This window comes from Macrotis lagotis, chromosome 1, assembly GCF_037893015.1.
Source record: "Macrotis lagotis isolate mMagLag1 chromosome 1, bilby.v1.9.chrom.fasta, whole genome shotgun sequence".
Lineage (NCBI taxonomy): Eukaryota > Metazoa > Chordata > Mammalia > Peramelemorphia > Peramelidae > Macrotis > Macrotis lagotis.
In genome coordinates, this window is record NC_133658.1 from 451,681,428 (window position 1) to 451,693,584 (window position 12,157).

The following is a 12,157-nucleotide window of genomic DNA, read 5'->3' on the forward strand; positions in this document are numbered from 1 at the left end:
CGTAGTGTCTATCAACAAGGGCTGAAAGGAAAATTGGGTATTGAAGGAGTCAACGGGCAGGTGGACAAACATAACTACCCTTACTATAGGTTGTCAAGGGAGCATATTGAAAAACATTACATATGTGGCACAAAAACATAAAAGCATTCCATTAAACAAATTATATCAAAGATCATTATAAGGAAAGTTCTGTTTAATTAATAACTTTACTATGCAGCAACAAACTAGGCAACAGGCAGGTTGAGGTCATCACGGTCTGAGCAGGGACAAGAAAATTAACTACATGATTGATAATCACACTTGGAACCACTACATGATCAAACTTGTAACCATATAAATTATATGATTAATGATGAAAATTGTACACTTTTGTAACAAAGGAAATGATTTTAGTTTGCTTGTTTCATATGATTCTGAGACTATAAAAATAAATCTAAGCAGCTGACAGTCAGTCAACCTGCTCCTGCCTTTACCCACTTGTTGACTCAACTCATTTCGCCAACTCTATCCCTCCTGTCAGGTTCCAAGGACCCTGCGGAGGCTGGACCCCCACAACTAACACCTAAACAGCAACAAATTCCTGACTCCAAAACCAGACCCAACAAAAGTAGGATTATACTAGGTTACTTGGTTTGTGTCATGAGTCAAATCTGATTCAGACTGATACCCTGGTAATTTAAGTCCAATATTAGAATGAAGGAGACACTGGTAGATCATTCACCATACTTAGCCATAACATAGAAAGACTACAGCACATACAACTCATGTCGACACAGCTTGTCCTCTTAATGTGAAAATGCATCTGGTCATCGGGGCAGAGTGCAGTGACTCACAAACTTTGGACATCTGACAAATCTAAAGAGACTTAACTCCATCTAGGTGGGTATTTTATGCTCTTAGGTTAGTAATTAAGTCAACAAACATTTTTTATTAAGTGCCTACTATGTGTATGTATATATATATATATATATGGATGGATAAACGTGCGTATAGATATAGATCTACAGATATATGCATACATAAATATACACCCATAAAATTATACATATATATGAGATACAGTATAAATGGGAGTTAATAGGGATATGTATTTATGTGTGTGTGTGTGTGTGTGTTTTGGGGTGGGGAAGATCATTTAGAGGTGAGTAGAAGAACAGGAAAGGCCCATTGCAAAATATTAGGATTTGAGATGTCTCATGAATGGAGTCAAGAAAGCCAAGAGGCAGAGGGAAGGAGGAAGAGTCTTCCAGGCATGAGGGACAGCCACCAAAAAGGTAGAGTTGGGAAATGGAGTACTATTGAAGTAAACCAGTGTACCTGTATTATAGAGTTTATGGAGGAGAATTAAAGTATAAGAAAAACTGGAGAGGAACACAAGAACTAGACTATAAAGAGTGTTCAATGGCACAGAGTATTTTATATTTGGTCCTGGAAGCTTGAGTCACAGGAGTTTATCAAGTGATATGGTGAGATCTGTGTTTTAGGAAAGTATCTTTAGCAGTCAATTAGAGAATGGATGGCAGTAGGGAGAGACCTGAAGCAAGGAAACAAAGAAGGAGGATATTGTGATAGACATGAAATGATAAGACATGCATCAGGGTGGTTACCATGTTGGTGAAAAGAAGATATACAAAAGGTGGTGTAAAGGTAGAAATGACAAGACTTTTCAACAAATTGGATAGGTATGATAGAGGTTGGATATATGAGGTAAGTAAGTACAAGAGAGGAAGAAGATGACCTTGAGGTTGTGAGTCCAGGAGCTGTCTTTCAGATATATTGAATTTAAGAAGACAGATAATGAGGAAGATACATCAGCATGGCCCAAGCCTACCAGGAAGCTCTGTCAATGGTGACCCAGCTTGAGCCTTAACTCTCTGGATCAATCCAGTGGTAGAGACAGCTTGCTTACCTTTTAGGGAAAGAATTAGCCTAACCTGAATTGACTAGAAAGTGGGGTAGGGAACAGGGAAGAAGGGTACCCTCATAATATTTATTCCATCACACATCACTTCTTGGTGGCAAGGTCCTAAAACTCTTCTAGATAACCTTCTACCATTTAAATGGTTTTGGGAGCATTGCTAGACAATACTAATCTCAGGGATTTAAGGATCCTAGCTTAGGCAGTTTTAGAAGAAAAGAAGTAAAAATTTTTAAAAGAAAACAAAAAGAAAAAAATTAACTTAAAAAAGTGGAAAAAAACTCCTAGATTCCATCTTCTCACTTGGAAAGACCAAGTCCAAGATCTCAGTGTTCTGGTCCACATGGTGGGAGATGACAAAACTTTGCAATCTTCTGGTACAAGGTGATGCCAATGAGTAGGAGTAGCATCATAAACCTTTGTCTGTGATCTTCATCACAGAGCAGGGTCATATGAAGTAAAGTAAATAAAAAGCCATTGCATCTCTTGAATACAACCAGTTTTGGTGCCAGTGTTGATACCAATCCATCAGGATTACCCAGGCCACCAATTAAAACAGTCCCACTAGGGGAATCACACTAAATTTCTATCCCTTTAGAGGTCTTTGTTAAAGGTGTCCCCTTTTTGATGGTAGCCCAATTAGGATTCTCCATCATTTTTACTACCCAGTCAGCTAGAGTATTCTCTTTTTTCCAGTTAAATCTACATTAACCATAGCTACTCAACAGTTTCACCTCACCCATGATATCAAAAAATAAAACCCTTCCCAAACAGCACCAATAAGAGTTATGTCCATAAGTACTTATCTTTAACCAAGTGCCTTTCTAGAGGTTGGACTAAGGATCCTTTCCCCTTCCTAGGGCGATATGGAGTCATGAAGGGCATGACTCCTGAGAGGTTGGATACCTGACTCTGATTGCAGGGTATGATGATTAAGCTATTCATTAGTAAGATTCTTGTCCTGGGTGGCCATGTGGTAGTCATAAGGAGCACAATTGGGCAGCAATCAAATAAAGCAGCAGTTTTTAGGGCAGAGCCTGGCATCTAGTAATACTACATAAATGGTAGCTTTCACTAGTCATTATTATACTTGATTGATCATATAGTCCTATGCCCAGTGTAACATGCATCACAATTCCTAAGTCAAAACTGACAATGGACTCTCTCCCCAATCCGTCAGCTTCAGTCTGATGGTATTGCTTGGCAGAGAGTACGAGTGATGATGTCTTTGATGGCTGCAAACATGCCCCACAAATACCTGCCAAATCCCTCCATTAGTCCTGGCCTTGGTGGAGGAAAGCCTTTGACTGTCTCATCCTACCCGTTCTCTTTAAGCCTCAGACCATGGCTATGTCCAGGAATCAGTACAGATGTTCTCTGGTCTTCCTCTCAAGGCTCTCTCATATGCTAGGCAGGACCATGCAACTAAGCCTCTTTTCAAGGACCTGGTTCCCCAGGAAATTCCTTTGGCCACACTCACGATGACTGGAAGAGTCCAGTCCTTTTTTAGAATGTGGAGCAGTGACAATAGCGGATTCCAGACTATATTAAGAATCATCTGGGCTCTCCCTATTCACTACATTCTCCAACTTAGCGGAATGGAATGAATCTTGGATTTTCTTGGGAGTTTATTTCCTATCTTTTGTCATTTGCAGGAAACACCACCCATTTATGGCATCAGTGTAATGGTGTGTATATCAATGCCCCTTTAAGAATGCAGCAGTGAGGGGCAGCTAGGTGGCGCAGTGGATAAAGCACCAGCCTTGGAGTCAGGAGTACCTGGGTTCAAATCCAGTCTCAGACACTTAATAATTACCTAGCTGTGTGGCCTTGTGCAAGCCACTTAACCCCATTGCCCAGCAAAAAGTAAAAAACAAAAAACAAAAAACTGCTGAGAAAATTGAACAGTAGTCTTGATAGAAATTAAATTTAGATTACTACCTCAAAGTTTACCTCAAAGGTAAACTCCAAATAGACACACGACCTAGATATAATAAACAAAATAAAGAATAAATTATCTTTTAGATCTATGGCTAGGGGAAGAAGTAGGAAGGTGGCACAGTGGGTAGGATACTAGACCTGGAATCAGGAAAACCTGAATTCAAATCTCACCTTAAATATTTACAAGCTTTGTGACTCTGGGTATGTTACTTAACTACTGACTACCTCAAGTTTTTTCATCTGTAAAATGAAAATAATAGTAGCCCTGATCTCCCAGTGTTGTTGTGGGTATAAGATCAGATTATAATTGTAAAAAGTTTTGCAAACCCTTAAAGCATTATATTAAATGCTAGTTGTTATTATGACCAAACAAGAAATAGAAAAGATTGCCAAGCTAATTGGGAAATTTTGATTACATGAGATGAAAAATTTTTTTCACCAATTCAATGCAGCTAATATTTAAAAATAAATAAGTAGTTGTTTAAAAAAAATCTTTACAACAATTAGCTTTAAGATCTCATTTTCAAGATTACTAATGAAGTCATTCAAATATGTAAGAAAAGAAGTGATTTGTCAAAGGATATCAATAAGAAATATTCAAAGGAAGAAATTCAATAGTCACATTTAAAATGTTTTAAAATACTAATAATTAGAGAAATATACATAAAGGTAATTCTGATATTTCACCTCAAACTCATTCAATTAGCAGAGCTGATAAAAGAGGAATAGAGGAATTAGGAAAAATAGGCTCATTAATGAACTAATTGAGCTATAAATTAGTTAAACCATTGTGGAAAGGATTTTAGAATTCTCTCCCAAAAGTTAATAAACTGTGCCTATCATTTGACACAGCTTGACACACTTCTGAGTTCATACCCTAAGCAGGGATAGGAACCTTTTTTCTGACAAGGGCCATTTGGATATTTATGACATCATTCGTGGCTATATTTGATCAAACATTTTAAGAATCTACTAAATTTACTGAATTTTGAGTCCCACCTTGTCAACACCAGACTAATATACTTAGAAGTTCCTCACCCATACACCTAAAGAAATCAAAAGAGGGGAAAATTTCCTATAATGTACCAAAATATTTCTAGCAGGAGATTCCCATCAAAATGGCTGAACATGAGCAGCTAAGTGGCACAGTGGATTGAGTACCAGCCCTGGAGTCAGGAGGACCTGAGTTCAAATGTGGCCTCAGACACTTAATAATTGACTAACTGTGTGATCTTGGGCATTGCCTTAAATAATTTTTTTTTTAAATGAACAATTAAAAGAATATGAATGAAGGGCTAACAAATGAAGGAGGGTTAAAATTTATTCTGTTTGTCCCCAGTGAGGGAGGGAAGGCATAACAATAGATGGAAATTCTAGAGGCCAATTTAGATTCAGTATTAAAAACAGTTATATCTATTGGGTTGCCTGAAAAGGTAATAAGTTCCTCCTTGAAAGCCTTCAAGAAAAACTGGATAATCAATTGCTGGATATGTTGGTAGTGTCTCTTTTTGTTTATGGATAAGATTAGGTATATAATAAGGTTCTTTCACACTCTCAAATTGTGATTCTGTGATTCTAGTTCAACTGATGGATTTTTCCAAAGGAACACAAATACTGATTTTAGGGTATTTCCCAGAAAGATAAAAAATTTTCTTTTTCATAAGAAACTTCCCATTTTTGATTAACAACTTAAAGGAGAAGTTGAAAGTTGTTTTGGGTTTTTTTTCCATTTTCAAAATGATTGCATCAAAAACAAATTTGGTTTTCCCCATTTAAAAAAAAAGAATTTTCCCCATCCTATTTTTTATTTTAACAAATGTAGGAAATAGTTCCTTGGAGAAAAAGAAAGAGTTGAAGGTCTAGAGAGGTACAGAGATATTGAATGGCAAAGATGTTAAAATACAAAGGGGAGGACTTTAGATACAAATATTCTCAGGTTCATGTAGTTCCATTGCCAGTGGAAAGTTAGTAGTAAAATCCCAATATTTCAAAGTCAAAAAGATGAAGAAATTCCTAATATTCAGACACAGTTCTGACTTTCTACTCTAATCTAAATTTATGTTTATTTCTAGTGAACACTCACTCAATCTCTTTATATTTGGAGCAAAAATTAGGATATAGTGATAGATGATAACAAAAACAAATAAAAACATGTATGTCCCATTCATATGACACTCTTTCCTCTTTGTTGGAGATCAATGTCCTGGGCAGACATGAAGGAAGGATAGCATTGGTGAGAGAAGGCTGGAAAAGAGTCCCAGTCCCTTCAGTCTCTTATTGCTGTAGCCTTTTCTCAATAAGCTCTGCACTTCTGGCTTCCAGCTTTGAGAGAGAAGGTGGATAATGCCGACCCCACCTCAAGCTGCTGAAGAGAGAATAAGACCTAGGAAGAACCTGATGTGAGAAGAGCTGGCAGTCTCCATCGTGTCTGGATCTCCAACTTGCAACACTAGAGACTTCAGGGAACTTCCCTTGAGTGAGATCTAGGACTCTTCCTCTCTCTCTTCTTATCTTCTTCCCAAATGACCAAGCTCCTTCACTCTGTATTATATCTTATATTCTCCTATACATACTTTCTCTCAATTCTCTTTTGTTTTTAACTAGAATAAATAGGTTTCAATACTTGCTGCTATATTTGGGATTTTCTTGGCAAAGATCCTGGGAGTTAATTGCTATTTACTTCTTCAGTTCATTTTACAGATGAAGCAACTGAGGCAAACAGGGTTAAGTGGTCCTTATCCCTTAAGTGGCCCAGGGTCACAGAACTGGTGTACCAGATTTGAACTCAAGAAGATTAATCTTCCTGACTCTAGGTCTGGCACTCTACCCACTATGCCACCTGGTTGTCTCAAAGACTTGGGTCCTCCTTTCTCCATTAAAGAAATAGAAACTAGAATTTTAACTAAAACCTTAGACTAATAATATTTGAGGGAGGAGTAGGCTGATTTCACTCTCAGGAGAGCAAAGTGGCCAAGCTTCTGACCTCAACCTCCTGCTTCCCCTCTTGATAGTAATTAAGAGTTTCTCTTTGAGATGAGGCAGGGGGGAGAGGAGGTTAGAGATCTCTATCCATCTCCCCCTAAGTCAGACCCAATGATAGTCCCATGCTTTCTGGGAGGGACAGGCCTTGTTATAGTATGAGTATCTCAAAAGATAAAGAAAAAGCTTTTAATACAATACTACACCTACCACCCCACCTGCTACCTTCTCTCTTCATCCTTCCACTACTATCTAGTTCTTAAAAACCCTACCCCAGTCCATGCAGCCCTAGAGGGGGTCAGTTGTCTCCTTGAATTTATCTTATGATTCTAGTTAGTGAATGATGAAACTAAGGAAGCTAGAGGAGTCTCTGACTGCTAATTCTCCTGAGGCCTCTTTTTTTTTGCCAGCATCATAGCACACTTTTCTTTGGAAAAATTTCCTTGAAAAGCATTACTGTTTTATATTGAATCTTGGAAAGAAAACATTCTAGCAAATAGAGAAGAAACTACATGCAGAAATAAATCACAATCTTTCTAATAATTCAAAAGTCAACATTCCTAATTTGCTTCGTATACTGGGTGTTCAGATGGATTATTGGATGAATTTTTAGAAGGGGTTATCAAGAACATGGCCTAATACATTGCTGGACATGTACCATAGCACTAAGCAATATGTAAGAATTCCTGTGGATATAAATTGACTTTGAAAACCACATTTTGCTTTGACCTATTTTTTTTTGTTAAATATTTCCCAATTAAATTTTTTAATATATAAATTTATTTATTTTTCCAATTACATGCAAAGATAGTTTTCAGTATTCATTTTTAAAATTAGATTTTGAGGGGTGGCTAAGTGACACAGTGGATAGAGCACCGGCCCTGGAGTCAGGAGTACCTGAGTTCAAATCCAACCTCAGACACTTAATAATTACCAGCTGTGTGGCCTTGGGCAAGCCACTTAACCCCACTGCCTGGCAAAAAAAAAAGGTAGATTTTGATTTACATAATTTTCTCCTTCCCCTTCCTCTCACTATTAAAGGAGTAAACTTATATTATACCTATATAAATGTTAAACATATTTCTATATTAGTCATGTTGTAAAAGAAAAATCATAACAAAAGGGAAAAACAAGGAAAGGGGGAAAATCATAAATCATAAAACAAACTTTACTCAGACTCCATAGTTCATTCTCTGGATATGGATGGTATTTTCCACCACAAGTCCTTTAGAATTGTCTTTGATCACTATACTGCTGAAGAAAGCTAAGTCTGGCATAGTTATCATCACACAATGTTGCTGTTAATGTGTAGTGTTTTCCTCGGTCGTTCACATCACTCAGCATCAGTTTATACAAGTCTTTCCAAGCTTTTCTAGAGTCCACCCATTCATGATTTCTTATAGAACAATAGTACTTCATTACATTCATATGCCACAATTTATTCAGCCATTCTCCAGTTGCCCAGATAAATTTTAATTTGGTTCCTCCTACTCTTGGAAACAGACCTGTTTGCCCGTGTGTTTGACATCTCTGTTCTGAAAAACATTAAGATAAAGCTCGGGAAAATCTGTTGTCCAATAAAGTTCATTTGGTATATAATAACTGATTGATATATAACAAGGTTCCAATGGAATATGGACAAGTCATTCCTGAAAAAATTTCTGAAATAATTGGCAAGGGACCTGAAAACCCAAGCATCTGCAGCAAGTGTTTTAAAATATGACTATCCAACCTTTTAGTTCTTCTAGGCCATATCACCTAACATATAGAATTTAATATTTATTTATGACTACAATGTAACTCATAGTACCAATAAATATAACACATGAATGGGCTTTGACAGCTGCACATGACTCATGGCCTGAAAGTTGAACACAATTGTTCTAAAAGGTAATCTTCAGAAATAAAAGAATGAAAGCAGAAATTGAAGGAAAGTAAAAAAGGAAATTTTGTCTTGTGTATGTGTGTGTGTGTGTGAATTGTTTAGAAATCTTGGATATCAAATCCTTAATCAGAGAAATTTGACATAAAGATTTTTTCCCATTTTTATCCTAGGTGGATTAATTTTGTTTGTAAAGAAGTTTTTCAGTTTCAAGTAATTAGAATTATTTGTTTTATCTTCTGTAATTGTATCTCTTCCTTGTTTGGTTAAAAATACATCACCCAGGACACTAATACATTGTTGGTGGAGCTGTGAATTCATCCAACCTTTCTGGAGAGCAATTTGGAATTACACCCAAAGGGCAACAAAAATGTGCATACCTTTTGTTGCAGCAATACCATTACTGGGTCTATACCCTGAAGTGATTATGAAAAAGGGTAAAAACATCACTTGTATAAAAATATTCATAGCAGCCCTATTTGTGGTGTCAAAGAATTGGAAATTGAATGAATGTCCATCAATTGGGGAATGGCTTAGCAAACTGTAGTATATGTATGTGATGGAACACTATTGTTCTATTAGAAACCAGGAGGGATGGGAATTCAGGGAAGCCTGGAAGGATTTGCATGAACTGATGCTGAGCAAGGTGAACAGAACCAGAAAAACATTTTATACCCTAATAGCAACATGGAGGTGATGATCAACCTTGATGGACTCGTTCATTCCATCAGTCAACAATCAGGGACAATTTTAGGATATCTGTGATGGAGAATACCATCTGTATCCAGAGAAAGAATTGTGGAGTTTGAACAAAGACCAAACACTATTACCTTTAATTAAAAAAAAAACTTATCTTATTATGTAATTTTGCTATCTCTTATACTTAAATACTTAAAGTCTATGATTTCTCTTTCATCTAAGTTCATCACATTGAACTTAGATCAATGTATAGCGTGGAAACAATGCCTTCTGTGGGGTTGGGGGGAGGGAAGCAAGATTAGGGGGAAAATTGTAAAATTCAAAATAAATAAATAATTTTTTTTTTAAAGGGAGAAAAAAAGAATACATCACCCAGGGAAGGCAAAGGCCTTCTAGCTAGGTTGGCCCTGGCAGGTTTGAAAAGTAGTATGGGGAGAAGTGGAAGGGGGGATGTTGAAGCAACAGCTAGGTGGTGCAGTGGATAGAGCACTGGCCCTGGAGTCTGAGCAACCTAAATTTAAATCTGGCCTCAGACACTTAATAATTACCTAGCTGTGTGACCTTGGCCAAGTCACTTAATCCCATTGGCTTGCAAAAAAGCCAAAAAAAAAAGTGGTATGGATCAATGGGGAAGCTCGTTGGTCTTCAAAGGACTGAGGGGCAGAAACAAGAGTCTCTGCTGTCCTGCCCACCTTCCAGCCTTCCCATGGTCATGGCTGAAACTTTAGGAGGAGATTCTCAAAATGGAAATCCTGTCTTTTCCCATACTTAATCCATCTGAGATTGTGGCTCATTTTCAAAATTCAACCTTAACAGGAGTTGGTGACAAAAACGTTTCAAAAAAAAAAATTTTTCCAAATTCAAATCCGGAAGTCTTACATAAATCTACAAATTCAATGCAGGATTCTACTGGACCATTTTTTGTTGATATCAGTGAACTTTGAAGTCATACATCCACAGATAATGTAAAGTTTCTCACCATGATGTAACTTGATTATTTGGATTCTTTAATTTGCATCTACAAGTAAATGATTTTGAGATTGCTGATATTCTGCATCCAAAAGGAAAACATACATGTTTTTAAAGTGCCATTTCCAACCTTATTCACTTCAGAGAATATAAGAAATACCCAAGAAACATTTACAGCAATACAAATTTTATTTGGATAATATATAGCAGCAACAAGTAGCACAACAGGAAGCATTAAAGAAACTTAGAGAAACTTAACTCTGTCCCAGTTACACAACAAGCGCAGTTCAAAGACTTCTCGGATGACAGAAGCTGCATCAAACACTGACTGGTTTTCATCTAAAAACAGTAACATTACATAAAAGGAATTTCCCAGAAGTTAGACCTTACTGAGACCACAAACATTTGAGTGAATTAAAATTGTCACTTGTTACTTTGAAAGAAGAACAAGAGAGTTTGAAAACAAAAATTGTGGACTCTTCAGAGAAGTTAAAGAATGATAAATGGAAAATGAAAGAGACAGTACAGAAATATAAAACTTCAAAGCTTAAAGTGACTGGGTCTCAATTGAGTTTCATGATAAATGGATCTACAATTATATCAAAAGACTTGCATATGATATGGGGGGGTAGTAACAAATATATTAAAAGAGATCTAAAGGATCAAATTGAAAGCTCTCAGACATAATTAAAGAAACTGTTGATGAGTTTGTCCTTCAATCTTGAAGACCAAGATATCAAGGAGATGATGCCATGACAAGCACATGAATTGGATTTGAGTGAGGAGGGCTATTCTAAGTCACCAGCCTCACATTTTCCTCCAGAGGATTGGGTTTCAGAGAAATTGAAGACAGAGGAAACCTCAAAGAAAAAGACTAATCATTGTAGAGAAAAGGAAACTTGCCACAATCCAAGTGAAACTAAATAAGAAGCATGAGCATGTCAAGGAACTTTACTTAATAAAATTCAAGAAAAAAGAAGAGACATATATGAACAGGTGACAACAATTAATCATTTTGTCCAGAAAAAATCAGACTTGAAATGCAACAGCTCAAAGATGTCACTGAAAATGAGAAGCTAAAAATCCAGGAAATCTTCCTCACCTTGAAAAGGTCTGTGAAGACATACCATGAAGCTATGAAAAGGTATCAAAGGACTGCATAATTAGAATAGTTGAAAAAAATTGCCAAGTCACAAAGAAAAAGCTGAAAAACTTCATTTTATTTAATAAATAAAAAATATTAAATTTCATAGTTTTGAGAAAGGGAATAAACAAGGAAGACAATTTGAGTATTAGCATAAGTAGACTCTCTGGCTCTCTGGAAGTAACTTAAAACATGCTTTGATAAACAATGATCCTCTAAATTACATAAAATGCTTTAAAATTCATTTTAAAGAAATAACTTGTCAATAAAGTAATTTGCCTCAGTAAAAAATGTGTGTATCTATATCTATGTGTGTGTGTGTCTGTGTACACTTTCCAAAATGTGAGAGTAATATTATCTGTTTCTCTAATTGTTTTGTAGTATTATCTCTAATACTAATAAGGTCACATATCCATTTAGAATGTATTGAAGAGGGGGCGGCTAAGTGGTGCAGTGGATAGAGCACCAACCCTGGAGTCAGGACTTACCTGAATTCAAATCTGGCCTTAGACACTTAATAATTACCGAGCTGTGTGGCCTTGGGTAAGCCACTTAACCCCATTGACTTGCAAAAAAAAAAAAGAATGTATTGAGGAGTTTGATGTAATGTTATTCTATGACCAAT

General features: G+C 36.5%; 1 pseudogene; it reads left to right on the forward strand.

Annotated features, from left to right (window-relative positions):
* The first annotated feature begins 10,162 nt into the window (after positions 1-10,162).
* Positions 10,163-11,551, forward strand: LOC141504546 (kinetochore protein Nuf2 pseudogene; annotated as a pseudogene).
* Positions 11,552-12,157: the final 606 nt, after the last annotated feature.